The sequence below is a fragment of the Lolium rigidum genome, chromosome 3 (assembly GCF_022539505.1).
Source record: "Lolium rigidum isolate FL_2022 chromosome 3, APGP_CSIRO_Lrig_0.1, whole genome shotgun sequence".
Classification (NCBI taxonomy): domain Eukaryota; kingdom Viridiplantae; phylum Streptophyta; class Magnoliopsida; order Poales; family Poaceae; genus Lolium; species Lolium rigidum.
This window is the reverse complement of record NC_061510.1, coordinates 214,000,911-214,006,919: the sequence shown is the minus strand read 5'-3', so window position 1 is coordinate 214,006,919 and position 6,009 is coordinate 214,000,911. Positions and strand designations below refer to the sequence as shown.

The following is a 6,009-nucleotide window of genomic DNA, read 5'->3' as shown; positions in this document are numbered from 1 at the left end:
TCCGCTCTCCCAGCGCGTGAGGAGGACGACCTCTGCTGGTGCGTCCCCAACTCAACGGCCACCGGCAGCGGCGGCATCTTGCTGTTCTGAAGGGCATCCAGCCGACATCCTCCTGCACGGAATCTCCAACCTCTCCTTCCCTTCCTCCTTATCTCAAGGTTATGTATGCTCTCTTCTAGATCTCTTTTCTGTTGTGTGTTTGGATCTGAAATAGCAGGCTATTAGTTGTAGTTTGGTGTGCCAAGATGAAGAATACCTACCATAGTACCTATTTTCTGTGAAATCATGTATGTTCTTACGTACACCTATTGATATAATGGTGCAGGGTTGCATTTCTCTCAATATTTTTGGTTCAGCTGTGTTATGAATGAAGACGATAAAGTTGTACAGAAGATTGTGCCCAAATACAGCAGGTAATGGCTAACACTATTTCAGATATGAACCATAGTGCAAGCTAGGGATCTTTCTCTTCATGTTTCTGAGATTTTCTTCCAGTTTCTGTTTATTGGGTTGTGCAAATTCTAATCGATAGTTCCTGCAGTACCTCAATGGTGTTAACCTGGTATGTTCTCACCCTTATTGGTAGCTACTGTGCTCTTACATCTTCTCCGCTGCAGTATGCTAGAGGAGCACGCCCGCTGATGTACCACGCGAGAGGGCGACCTGAGGATGCTTCTTGATGAAATACAACATGATTATTCTACCATATCGGGTCAGGTTCGATGGTAATTTAATCGACGACTACATATTTCCTGAATCAGGTTCAGGTAGTTCCCTAGCACTATTTTATTTTATACAGATTTACTCAATTTCATTTTTATGTAAGTAACAAGCTATTTGTGTCTGATACATGTGTTCTTACATCTTCTCCATGGCAGTATGCTAAAGGGGCACGGCCGCTGCCGTACCTGAGGTTGGTACACCAGTGACGGCTTGCTGCATCTTTCAGCGGTTGAGACAACCGCTCCATACACGTTTGCATCATCTCCGTCCTCTCATTGATAAGCTTCATGTGCGGTTGATTACAAGATCCCATATTCATCTCTCTCTCTCTATCTCTCTCTCTGTCTGAGTTTAATTTTCCTTGCAGCTCAGTATGGTGGTGAAGACTCAGTGTCGTCGCGTCATGACCGCCAGCCGAGTGGTCGTCGATGCAGTGGGAGTTCTCGGTGTCGTGTCCACCGACAGAGAAGAGAGGTAGAGCTTCCGTAACTGAAAATAGTGGCGCTACCATGAGGGGGCGATGGACTGGCAGCAGAGTTGGTGTCATTTTGACATATTCCAGTAGCATCTGATGTTCCATAGCCTTTATGGCAGAAGCATAAAAGGGAGACAAGTATGATTTTCTTGCTTCAATCTATTGCTCTTGAGGTTACAATCTAATTTTCTTGTTTTACTGAGTTTTGGGGTGCCCCTGCAATTTGTTTGATCTAGAAATTAGTTAAGTATATGAAGGTCCTGTGATGGCTGCCAGTTGTTCTACCTACAAACTAATCGTTTGGTAATTCTTTCGGTCAAATTAAAACTTGTGAGGGTTAGCAATCCAAATATTTTTTGGGGATGCTAGATACCAGGTTCCTGCAATTTTGTCATTGGCATGACATCAGCTCGCTAAAAATCAATGGTCGTACTATCGTATCATATTACTATTGTTCGATTTTCCACTGTTGCAGTTTTGATTTCCTATTTGAGTGCCCATTGCTGCAGGTTTTAGTTCAAATTCATCATGTAGTTAAAGCTTTTTCTTTGCTACAGATTGGTAATAACTCTACCCTGTAATGGCCTCATATTACTATTGAGTGGCTTTTCAGAAAAATATGGTCACTACAAGAAATGAGTTGATAATTGATTAGTTATGGTATGTGCTCTATTTGGATGGAAGCTTCAGCTCTATTTTCCTCACGTTTCATATTCAGTTACGAGATGGTTATCTTCCATGGGATTTTGGCACTTAAAATACCACTAGACATAATGTGAGGGCTTCACTTGGTTCACAATATATAGGTTTAGGTGTCAAGCACAAGCATATTCTCTTCGGCTAGGCTCATCATTGGGGACATGATCATTGGAATTTTTGTATCCATCTTAATTGCGTTGTGCCTGTGAGTGCTATATCATCATTATAGTAGAGGTACGTCCGGCCATTTTATCAAGCTTCAAGGTGTTTGCAAACGGAAATACCTAGCAGGTGTCCATCGGTAAAAATGATGCCTTCAAAGACCATTCATATTGGTTTTACAGTTTCATATTTTGTGTCACATGATAAAATCTCATGGTTTAAATGAATAGTTCTATAATTAAGCCTATTTTAGGTGTAAGATGATAACTGACACTTATTTGCTTTGTTTTTGTTGACACCCTTTACTACTAGAAATCAATTCTTATTTTCCTATATGATTATGCAAGCCACTTTAAACTGTATTTTCATCATTGCTTTGCATACATCTTTTGTGGACCTTTCAGATATTGTTCCCCATTTGTTACAACCTTACAACACATCAACCTGGACCGTTGGTTGACTTGATCCCTACTATTGGAAAATGGTACTCTTTATACATTTAGATCTTACTTTTTTCCGTTTCTTTAGTTCTAGCATGCCTATACTTGCTCTGGCATATCAGTAGCTTGAGATTTAACTTGCTTCCTTGACATGTTTATATGCTTGATGTTTTTTTTTCCTTTTTGACATAGTTTTGGAGGGCCTCAATCATAACTTAGCGCCGTGCATGACATGCACAATGCCATCCCTCCTTCACGTTACAGCTTTGGCTACTAATCTTAATCAGCATATGTTTGAGTCAACTAACATTTTGAAGACTAGAAATTCCTTGGTTACTATGGGTCAGATAAAGATGATTCAGTCTATTGGTACTCTTGAGGTCTACAACTCAGACTTACTTCCTATAGTACTAAGAGCTTCCTCCTATGCTAACTACTTCTAATTTTGTGTTATGGGTAGATTATAGTGTCAGCTTGTATTTGATGTTTCATCTTAGATGATGTGTAATAATGGAACAATGTTCTTGTGCACCCAGGTGGGACCCCTCCCTGTGTTTGACTAATGTTATCCCAGAACCATGTATTTGTACATATTTACCTACTTTCGGCACTTATAAGTAGTGTATTTCTTTATTTTGCTGTTTGGTTTTACTATACATGACATGATGTCATGATGATGTGTTCTTTAAACTCCTCTTCATCTGCTGGCAATTCTTCTGTATATTAAGTAAAAATAAGGATGGCTGTTTAATATAGCATTTTACACAACTTTCATGAGCGTGAAGGGGTGTGGAAGACGGGGTCGTGCACCAAGGCTGCTCAGGTCATGTGTTAAGGTACTTTTTTTTATCTTGGTTCCAAACAGCTTGTGCCCAGTCATGGTTAATCCACTAAAATGTATAAAATCTGGGATGCGAGTTACTAATTATGAGCTTTAGTGTTTAGATAAGACACAAATTTAGGATTTTCGAAACTGCTTCTTTTTCATTGATGTGACATGATTCATGTTGAGCTGATTGTGTTGGCTTTACAAATGTTTCACCATGAACAACTTGATTTTTCCTGGAACAACATTCAATCATCTACTCTGCAAATATACTTCTTTCACTTGTAATTGTCTTTTTATTTATATTCTTGGGTACGAGAACTGTATTTTACCCATCACCTACATTATCTTCTTTTTATTGCATACTATAAACTGAAGTGCCTGTATTGCATTTTGAACTACTTGATTCATGTAAAAAATATGAACGTCTCTGATTCTGGGTTGCACACTTTATTCAGCAGCTCATGGCAAGAGTCTGTCTATTTAATCTTTATGAACTAATTCAGTACCTGAAGATTCCGTTAAGATTATGTGCATCAACGTATAGTCTCGTCTCTTTGTTGTTTTAATGATTTCTTGGTTAAGAATGCAGATTCTTACTATTTAGCAAAATCTTCAGTTGACATACCTGGAGTCTGGAGATGCAGTTACTTGAGTTTATTTGTTGCCTAGGTAAGTGGTTTATGATTCAATATTGCCCTCTATTTATGAATAAACGATAGATACATACTGATTGGTTTGTTGACTAACTATCACAAAAACTTATTATGCCTAGGTACCTAACTGTGTGATGGAAGTCACAATTTTACACCTGAGGATATGTTGTAGCTTCAAATTTTACCATAACCATGTGGTCTGTTCGAGGGTAAGTATCAGCTCTTGATTTTTGTTTTGTTTTGAAGGTTTTGGACTCACTTTGAACCATGTCAAACCTGTAGCGATAGGGATCTTGATTGGATGCACTAAATCTGGGTGGGTTCTTATCCTTTTTTGGATACTACTGAGATGTATAGTACGTACTATCTACAATGAGACTACCGGAAAGAGCCAAACACATGTGTAGGTACCTACTCCAGCAGCTGAACACATGTTTGGCCTTCTACTCTGGAACAATATTTAGTAGTGTCAAAACTTAGGTGTTATTCTTATTTCAAAGAGTGCTATTGTATAAATGCTTAGTTGCTTACTCTAAATTAGAATTAGCAACCACTGCTTTCTAATAATTGCGCATTAGAACTGGTAACCATTGCTTTCTAATATAGTTCCTTAACATCCAAAAATAATGCATCCCTTTTTTATTTTGCAGTGTTAAGATTTCTAATGATCCTCAAGCTAGCAAGAGAAAGAAAAACTAACAAGCATTAGAGCCACGTGAGCACAATTTTCATTGTACCAATTTTGACTTCTTGGGTACTTGCTTCTATTTTCTTCAGATTTACTTTTCTTTGTTATGTTCTTCCTCTCATTGATAAAAAAATCTGCTTCAATTCTGTTCTCTTCAATCATGAATAAAAATGCTATCTCTTCAGCTTTTAAATATTATAAATTGGTGATCAATGTATGATACCACACTCTTCTACACATACAACATTTCAGTTAGCTATTAATCATCTGATTAATGATTACTGAGAACTTCAGTTAGTGGATTTTACCTATTGTACAACAGCTCCTTGGTCACAGCAGTAGAAACGAGGATGAGCATCTGTCTCTTCTCAAGGTGTCTATGACCTTCGACGCCATGGCGCTTGCCTCCCGTGGCAGTGCATGTCAATAGCCTTGATGGCGGCGGCGACTGTCCAACCTGCAGTCAGGGTCGCAGGTCTGGCAGGCCAGAACCACCAATCGATGATGCCCACCTCGTTCAAGCAAGGGCAGAGAAGCTCACTGCGGTGTCTTCAATCGTCGAGCTGTCAAGCGGAAGGCTAGGCTCCGACTGTAGTCACCAGTATTGATTGGTGGTCACAGTATCAGCAGAGGCGACAACGATTGGTGCGCTGAGAAAAATAGCTGAAACACAATTTGGAGGGGTGGCGTTTACCGGATCAGGTCGTCCTGCGGGCGTCGGCAGGCATCGAGGACGCCATCAATTGATGGTGATAGAGCTGAGCTCCAAGCTCCAGGGAGTGGAGTGAGAAAGGGGATCCAGAGAGACGACATGCCGATTCCCTGTTTATATTGTATAATAAAAAGTTAGTCCACAATGCTAAAAAGCCCACCAGCATAGGACTATAGCCCATGGCATCATTAGCAGGTAGCAGCCCATGTACACCAAAGTGCCATTTGTTCACACCAATGTTCACAACATCACTGCAATATAAGAAAGTTCAACTTTGTTAGCTCTCACCACTCTGACCTTCCTCATATTTGGGTTCACATGCAAAGTATTTTGTGTTACCACCATGTCATGTGTGCCGTGTGTGTTGTTTTCTTTTTACCATGTCAGCTATTCAAGACCATGAAAGCTGCACGGAAGAGTAACTAATAATTGACAAGTTATCACACTTGTTTGATTATTTATGGTTTCTTTGCATGTTTGTCGGATTCTGCTAAATTATCATTCCTTCGTGCTCTAATGTTTGTGGCTTAGTCCTGTGTAATCTTGACTTAACGCTTTCTCATAATAGATTTCCATGCATATCAATTTAGTGGTTGCTGAATCATTTTATCACTTCAAAATTTGGGAA

General features: G+C 39.5%; 2 long non-coding RNA genes across 3 annotated transcripts; both read left to right on the top strand.

Annotated features, from left to right (window-relative positions):
- Positions 1–321: 321 nt before the first annotated feature.
- On the top strand, positions 322–998 carry LOC124702508. Its single transcript, XR_007002527.1, has 3 exons — positions 322–413; positions 618–767; positions 879–998. It is a non-coding gene; the product is annotated as an uncharacterized LOC124702508 (long non-coding RNA).
- A 1,381-nt stretch (positions 999–2,379) lies between these two features.
- LOC124698940 lies at positions 2,380–5,773 on the top strand. 2 transcript variants are annotated; one of them, XR_007001179.1, is made up of 4 exons: positions 2,380–3,335; positions 3,918–3,997; positions 4,101–4,190; positions 4,632–5,773. It is a non-coding gene; the product is annotated as an uncharacterized LOC124698940 (long non-coding RNA). The 2 variants fall into 2 exon arrangements; XR_007001180.1 differs by having other exon boundaries at positions 3,911–3,997.
- Positions 5,774–6,009: the final 236 nt, after the last annotated feature.